Source organism: Sminthopsis crassicaudata, chromosome 5, assembly GCF_048593235.1.
Source record: "Sminthopsis crassicaudata isolate SCR6 chromosome 5, ASM4859323v1, whole genome shotgun sequence".
Lineage (NCBI taxonomy): Eukaryota > Metazoa > Chordata > Mammalia > Dasyuromorphia > Dasyuridae > Sminthopsis > Sminthopsis crassicaudata.
In genome coordinates this window covers 302,862,171-302,871,220 of record NC_133621.1, presented here as the reverse complement: position 1 = coordinate 302,871,220, position 9,050 = coordinate 302,862,171, and positions in this window count along the sequence as shown.

The window sequence follows — 9,050 nt, the reverse complement described above, 5'->3', positions numbered from 1 at the left end:
CCCCCTCAGGTGTGACATACAGATAATAGCACCTGGGGTGGTAGGGCAGTACCCTGTCCAGCCAGGCCCTGAGCTGGGTTCTGAGAATAAAGACTGCCCTTAGGGAGCCCTGGGACAAAATCCATACAGGGTGGGATTGGAGAGGGGTACATGTGGAGCTGGATCAGAGCCTTGAAGGAAACTAGGGCTTCTGGGAGAGAGGCAAGGAAGACATTCCAGACCTGGGAACATCTCAGGCGAAGGCTCAGAGACGGGAGATGAGGCTCGTGTGTGAGAATCACAGGAGGGCCACTGTGCCAAGGTCATGGAGGTCCAAGGGGGCTCCATCCATAATGAAGGACCGGGGTGGAGCCAGGCGGTGGAGCTCTGTGCTGTGGTTACAGAAAGCGGTGTACCTGTAAACCTTGCTTGATCTTCAGGTCGGCAGGGATGGGCCCAGAGGCCATCCTGGCAGTCGGACCTCCTCCACTTTCTGGTAAGAGGACTGAGACCTGGCAGAGATGAGGGGGACAGTTACACTGTGAGCACCAAGAGCCGGGCCAAGATTGGCGCTCCCTCGTGAGCTGGTCCTGGGCAGGGCCAGTCTGTCTGAAAAGATGGCCCAACCCTCCTTTTGTACCCAAGACCACCAGGAGAGTGGGGCAAGGCCCATGACCCCTGCTAACCTTTGATCCAGACACTGACCTCTGGGAAATAGCCCTGCCAGGTTCTGGCACATTTGGTGACCAGCAGCACTCTAGCAAGTGAGAGCCTCCCCCTTAGAAGGTTCCCTTTGTCTTAATTTCATAATGACGAATGTTGAAGGGGATGTGGGAAAACTGGGACACTGATGCATTGTTGGTGGAGTCGTGAAAGAATCCCACCATTCTGGAGAGCAATCTGGAATTATGCCCAAAGGGTTATCAAACTGTGCATACCCTTTGACCCAGCATTGCTTATATCCCAAAGAAATACTAAAGAAGGGAAAGGGACCTGTGTGTGCAAGAATGTTTGTGGCGCCCTCTTTATGGTGGCCAGAAACTGGAAACTACGTGGATGTCCATCCATTGGAGAATGGCTGAATAAATTGTGGTATATGAATATTATGGGATATTATTGTTCTGTAAGAAATGCCCAGCAGGATGAATACAGAGAGGCTTGGAGAGACTGACATCAACTGATGCTGAGTGAAATGAGCAGGACCAGGAGATCGTTGTATATTTCAACAACGATACTGTACAATGATCAATCCTGATGGACGTGGCCTCTTCAACAATGAGATGAAACAAATCAGTTCCAACAGAGCAGTAATGAACTGAACCAGCTACACCCAGAGAAAGAACTCTGGGAGAGGACTATGAACCACTACATAGAATTCCCAATCCTTCTATTTTAGTCCACCTGCATTTTGGATTTCCTTCACAGGCTAATTGTACACTGTTTCAAAGTCTGATTCTTTTTGTACAGCAAAACAACTGTTGGACACATATACATATATTGTATTTAATTTATATTTTAACATATTTAACATGTATTGGTCAACCTGCCATTTGGGGGGGAGAAGGGGAGGAAAATTGGAACAAAAGGTTTTGCAATTGTCAATGCCAAAAAATTACCCATGCAAATATCTGGTAAATAAAAAGCTATAATAAAAAAAATGTTGAAAGATTAAAGATAAAAAAAAAGAAAGAAAGTAGTTGGTTCTGGCCCTGACCCCTCCCTACAGTTTGAGGGTAGGATTGCTCCTTGTTTTCCGTGTGCATTTAGTTTAATTTGTGTGGGTGACTCTCAGTCTTGTGTGATGGTTCTGTGAGACTTCTAGTTGGCAGGATTAAGTGGGGCTGGTCCGGGCACCAGGACTTGAGTCCCAGATCAGCAGAGGGCTGAGCCTGAGGAGAAGGAGCGGGCACAGTTGCTGTGAACTCTGGCTGCCACCTGCTGAGCTGCCCCAGATCCACCCATGGGGATGATGTCAACCAGGCCCAGAGCTGGTCTCCCCAGGAGGCTGAGCGCCCACCCTGGCACACGGGCATCATGCCCCCCACTTGGCCTCCCCCACATTAAATCCCTGTGATCCGGGATCAGGAGCCCCCTTTCCTTCCCCTTAGTACCTGTATTTCATGGGGGAAGGGCCCTTGCCTTTGCATCTCCAGACCAAGAACAAAGCCTGGCACAATGGGGTGCTTGGGGAATGCCCCAGATGCCGGGGGGTGCCCTTCCCGGGGCCTGCCCATCCACACCCTTTCCGGGCCACTTCTCCGGTGCCCTCCTGCCACCGTGGCGTTGCCAGCACAGATTTAATTATGCAAACTGGAATTTCATTAATTTGAGCAAGTTGGTTTCTGGTGACATCAGTCCCTCAGAAGCATCTTTTGCATCATTTAATCCCATTAGCCACGGAGGCGGAAAGCTGAGATGATGCTCTTTGGCTCGACTTGTCTGTTTTCCAGGAAGGTGGGGATTGCTGGACTCCTGGTTAATGTGTGAGTCCTCTGGCCTTCTGCCCGGGCACCATACTGAGGGTCCGGGGCATGGCAGGGGAGGTCTGGTCTGAGGGCAGCAGCAGCTTCGGCCTAGCGCCTCCCAGGGCCTGAGAATGAGGAGATGAAGAGCTAGGCTTCCTGCCCTCTGGGAGCTTGCATCTTTTAAGTCATGAATAGAGGGGCTGGCCCTGGGGATTGGAGGGTGGGGGGGCTGGCGATGAGGTCCCAGCAGCGGAAACTGAGCAGCTGCAGAAAGAAGAGAGAGCAGCATGGGGAGAACCCGAGGCTGCAGACAGAGACGCGGAGGAGAATCAGGATGGAGAAAGGCACTGAGAGAGTCTGGGGCCTGGGGAAGGGCCTTCAGCTGCAGGGAGCGCTGCTCACGGCCTTTGTTTTGTCTTGTTTTAGTTTATTTTTAATACACATTGTTTTATGAATTATGTTGGGAGAGAAAAATCAGAGCAGAAGGGGAAAACCATGGGAGAGAAAAAAAACCCAGAAACAATGGAAGGGGAGAGAATCAGGTCCATAAACATGTACACACACATATACAAGCACACACACATGTAATACACACACATGTACACACACACACACACACACACACACACACACATGGCTTTGCACACAAGCTCCCCCAGCACCCGCCAGGACACCAGTTGTGACAGTGAGGGATTTTCTTGATTCTTTTTACGAAACCTTGGCTTTCAGCAAATTACCCGGGGCCTCCAAATGAAGCAGAAGCAATGGCCCGTTGTGTTTTAGGTGCAAGAAATTGGGTGAACCAGAACATTGGTTTCTCCCAAATGCTTAATGAATCTTTCTTAAAATGATAAAACCTCCAGTTTGTAAACTTCTAAAGCTAATAAATAGTTGCAGTAGATTGTGTGGCCTGTGCTTTGGACCCAGAACCCTGCAGGGGGCCTTGGGCGTCGGTGCTGGGCTAGGACTTAGGGCACCCGCTCGTCTGCATGGAGGCAGGGGGAGATGGGGACCTCCACAGATGGGGCTGCCGGGCCTTTTGTCCTATCATTTAAGTCTCAGTTTAGGGGTGGGACTCACTGTTTCCTCATCCATAAAATGGGAATGATCGCCCTGAGCACCTTCCCCATGGAAATTGTAAGGAGTAAGGTGAATTGAAAAGAAGCCACTGGCCCAGACAACAGGGGTCCATGGAACATCCCTGGAATCTAAGGCACCCCCATCACCATCCCCACAGCTCCAGAAGTGGCTGCAGAGGCCACCGGCCACCAGGATTTGTGCCTGAACCCAACTTGGCTGTGGGAGTTCCGGCCTTCCATCCCTGCCTCCTCCCCTGGGTGTTCTCTGAAATGTACACAAATCTTGCTCCTAAGTGACCAAGGGCAATGGACAACGAGAAGCACTGGACTGATGGATCAGTTTTAGACCATCTCTTTGCCCTCTAGACCTCAGTTCTAAAAGGGAGGTTGGAGTAAATGGTCCCAGATTAACCCTCCAGCTCTGGCAGGGGTTTGAGGATCGGCTTCCAGATTGATCCAAGCTTGAGTTCTCTTCTAATGGGATTTCTCAATGACACTGTGTGAGAATGGGCTGTGACCCTCTGAAATCTGCAGAGACGCCCCTCTCAGCATCCTTGGCTCGATGGCTCAAGTCTGGGGACACTTAGGACGGGACACTTTTTATCCTTTGCCAGGGAGAGGAAAGGAGCAGCTAGACTCTCAGAGTTCTCAAAGTTACTGCTCCCTCATCACTGGAGATCCCCAAGTTAAAACTTGTATTTGGGAAGTTGGGCAGGTTATCTCTGTTGGATGACTAAAAGCTCTGAGATTTTGTTGCTTTTATGTATAGGGGAGAAGTACAAAGGAAACTGATTATATTGAAATGCAATTACAAATATATATATTTTTAAGGAAACAAGAAAGTTTTCAGACTCCAGGTTTAGAATCCTGAATTTAAGAATTCAAGAATTTCTTCTACAAAATTCCTAATGGAAGATTTATCTGAACTGATACAGAGGAAATGAGCAAAACTGGGGAAAAATGTGTGTACAATACAAAGGAAATGGGCGAAACTGGGAAAAATGTGTCTACAATACAGAGGAAATGGGCGAAACCAGGAAAAATGTGTCTACAACACAGAGGAAATGGGCGAAACTGGGAAAATTGTGTCTACAACACAGAGGAAATGAACGAAACCGGGAAAAATGTTTCTACAACACAGAGGAAATGAACGAAACCGGGAAAAATGTGTCTACAACACAGAGGAAATGAACAAAACGGGGAAAATTGTATCTACAACACAGAGGAAATGAACGAAACCGGGAAAAATGTGTCTACAGAACAGAGGAAATGAACGAAACCGGGAAAAATGTGTCTACAACACAGAGGAAATGAACGAAACTGGGAAAAATGTGTCTACTTCACAGAGGAAATGAACGAAACCGGGAAAAATGTGTCTACAGTACAGAGGAAATGAACGAAACTGAGAAAAATGTATTTATGATATCAGCCACATAGAAGGGGTGGCCAATTGTGAAAAACTTAGGAATTCTGATCAATATAGTGAGCAATCACAATTCTGCAGGGCCATTGATGAGACCTGCTGCCCACCTCCTGATGGGAAACTGATGAACTCCAGGTGCAGAAGAAGACGTATATTTTCAGACATAGCCAACATGGGAAGTGTTTGCTTGACTTTTTCCTTTCTTTCATGGTGGGGGGAGAAGGAAAGAAGTGATATGAGAGGGAGAGGAAATAACTTTTCTTTTTTTAACTGAAAAAGAACATGAGTTTTTTAAAAATTCTCAACAATTTATTGTTCAACCTTTGCTTGAAAACCTTCAATATCAGGGAACTCACTATCTTTTGGGACAGCCCATTCCAATTTGGCACAGCTCCTTTTCAAGGTCTGGCTTTTAAAAAAATAAAATAAAAATAAAATAAAACATCAGTATCTCTTTCTAATATTACAATCACTTCCTCGTGATCCTACCCTTAGCTACCACTATTATTATTAAAGTATACCTAGGCAAAGCAAACCACCACTCTGGCTACTTCTGACAACGTATATCTCATTCCATACTGATATTCAGTCCCTTCTGTACCAGGAAGGCAAGAGTAGCGACCATGTTGATCAGAGTTTTAGCGTCTTCTGATGTTTTTCTTGATATCAAGTCCCACTTTGCTCCTCGGCCGTCTGTGGCCAGGCAGAAGAAATCAAATCACATGCTAGTGAAGTCACATGAATAAGCCAGTGGTTTTTTTTTTTTTTTTTTAATCATTCTTTAGGATTTGCAAAGTGCTTTATGAGTATTATCTTGTTTGATCCTCACAGCTGTCCTGAAAGGAAAGTGCTATTATTAATTCCCATTTTTACAGATGAGGAAACTGAGGCACAGAGAGGTTAATCAATTTGTCCAGAGTCACACAGCTAAGAAGTACCTTAAGCCCATATCCGTCTGATTCTTAAGCCTAACATGCTCTCTATAGGCTTTCCAGGCTATATGAGATATCGTCCTTCTAAGCCTTTTCTTCTCTAAGCTAAGTCTTAGGTTTCTTTATTTCTCTTTGCGGGTGTTATATCAATGTCTTTTGCCACCATCTCTGACTTGTCAATGACCTCCTTGCAGTGCTAAGATTAGATCTGAGCAGAACAGTGTAAGCAGTGGAACTATTATTTGCTTTTAGATAAGATTTCTTCCTTAAGGCGCCTATGGTTCCATTAGCTTTTTTTTTTATTTCCCTTTCAGTATTCAATATGATGCCCTCCTCTGAACTATAGGCTACTAAGACATCCAGATCTTTTTCAAAAGAACTGTTGACCAGCCAAGATTTTCTCATATTTTGCAAAGGAGATTTTTTTTTTTTTTGGTGAGGCACTCGGGGTTAAATGGCTCGCCCAGGGTTACACAGCTCATAAAAGAGGATGTTTTTGAACCCAAATGCAAGATATTCCATTAATCCCTATTAAATGTGGTATATATACAAAAATACTCTTTGTGGTTGCAAAAAACTGGAAAGAAAATGGGCACACCTCTCAATTGAAGACTGGTTGAAAAAATTGTATTACAAGAATGTAATTGTGCATTAAGAAATTATGGGAAAAAAACAAAAGAAATTATGGGAAAATGGGCAAGCCTCTCGATTGAAGACTGGTTGAAAAAATTGTGTTACATGAATGTAATTGTACAATAATTAATTATGAATGTATTTATGACAAAGTTTTTCCTCCTTTTTTTCAGTGCAGGAGATGGAAGGCAGAAAAAAAATAAAGGCTTGTTTGTTTTAAATAAAAATTAATTTAAAATATAATATATAAAAGAAATTATGACCATAAGGGATTCAGAGGGGCACATTGAAATTGCAGAGCCAGGAGAATGACTGAATTCACCTCAACAAGGCCCTGATGGGAGGCAGACATTGAGTAACCAGGATGAGACCGAGTGGTAACCCTGCTCACATCCTGCTTCCACCCACCATGTGCCAGTTACTGACTTCTCTGGACAATGATGGCCTCAGGGTTCTAGAATGGTGAGCTGAGATTCTAGATCAGGATCCCTCCTGGGCCACAGGATCTTTATCTACAGAAAGAAGCAGCGGGTCTGTTCAAAATGGGATTCCTTCCAGCTCCACATGTGGCATCCAGCCATCCTCCAACACAAGGACGAATATTATAATTGAGAGTCTTTAGGATCTGGGTAGAGGGCCCAGAACTGGAGTGGAGGTTCTGGAGCCGAACCAGTGGGTGGGAAGTGAAGGGAGGCAGATTTCACCACTGCCTATGGGAGGCCTGCTCCAGGCCCTAACTATGTGCTACTGAGGGGAGTGGGAGGTAGGAAGCAGCATGCAGCATGACGAAGGCAAAGCAGGGTTCCAGGGCTAGAACACTGGCTCACCGCCCCCAGACATCTGGAAGGAGAGGGCTGCACCAGGTGACTGTAACCAGCTGTGACCCCGTGCCATTTATTTACCTTCCTCTCTGCCAAAAGGCAAGATAGTGAGATTCGAGTCTTGTTTTGTCTCAATGTTGTTTCTGTTGATAACGGGTCTAAATTTGCTTCTCCGCACCCTCTCCCCTTTAATCCTGTTTCTGCAGGTGTGTTTGACTTCCCCTGGTTACAGGTACTTGGTACAGCTTAACATCTGAGGGGGTGAGGGAGACGGGCTTTTCCCTGTTATAGATTTGTAATCAATTCTCCACTAAAGGCACAGGACACTGTTTATTGTTCTTATCTTTCTCTGCCAGGAAATCTTGTTTACCTTGTTCACTCCCCTTTACTAACCCCTCCAATAGGAAGAGATTAGGACTCCTGCCCAAGCCCAGAAGGCCTCAAGTAATGGGAGAAAGCATGGTCAGATGGATTCAGTCCTGATTACAGGCCTTGCGTCTCCCCGGGACTGACCTTCCTAAAGCCAGGAGATGCGAGGTAGTCAATGTGTCTTTCCACATGAACTTAAAACCACAGCTCACGAGCCCCCATCTCCATCATGTTTACCTTTAGTAGTCAGCCAGAAGACACAATGGGTTTTTTTTAAAAGGCATTTAATGAAGTGGTATCTCAAGCTTTTACCTCCTCATCCTTTCAGTCCCTCTATCCACCATCAATACTTCCCTTTTCCTTTCCCAAGCCTCCCTCCTTTCTCTCACCCTCAAGAAAGTTCAGCTCTCCTGCTCTCTCAGAAGCAGGAGCTTCTGATACATAGGAAAAACCAGCATTTTTCTCAAATCTCTGTTCTGTTCAATTTTGACTCTATGGAGATTTTTGAACAGACTTAAGAGGAGACCAATGGCTTGCCCCCAATGTCAGTTGAAGCCCCACAAAGAGAATGAGACGGTTCGATTTTTCTGAACATTCTGTTTGTGCATTTGTTTAATGGTCCATTGAGGCTCTTAGCATCTCCATCTCAGCCTCAGCCCACTCCCTTGTGATCAATAAACAGGCAAGGAAATGAACCCACACACGATTGCTGCCTCTGAGCGTCCAAGTCTCATTTTTCACCTCAAAGACAAGTGACAAGATTTTGAGACCCAGGACAGGAGCAGAAGTTCCTGTCCAGATAACTGACTCTGTGATGAGTTCACTTTTGATCTCCCTGCCCCTGGAGACTTGTGCCTTCTCGACAGGGACCTCACTTTAGAAGGCAGAGATGCTTTGCTTCCTGTTCTCCCAACACACTCCAAGGCTCCAGTCTGGGGTGCCCAAGCTCTCCATTCTCAAACTCCTTTGGCTTTCCTATGCATTTGAGCAGTGGAGGGTGAGGAAAGAGGAGATACCCAGACAGAGCTCAGTCATGGGACAAGGATTCAGCAACCCCCCATCGAGGTCATTCCTGTCCAAGGGAAATAACCCTGGTACACGAAACAGAAAGTGGTCAGGAGTTAAGGCAGTGAGGAAAAGGAGGCCTGGAATCCTGCCCGGAGAGGAGGAGACCCTCACCAAAGACCTGGGAGGTCTCTAGAAATAAAACAATGTAATTTAGGGAGGCAGGGAGGGCTTCGTGGAGGAACCTTGGGGATTCTTAATAGGACATTAGTCCAGTGATAGGAATGGAAGCAGGAGCTCCAGAGCCTGTGGATTTAAACGAATGGAGATGTCTCTATGTCAGG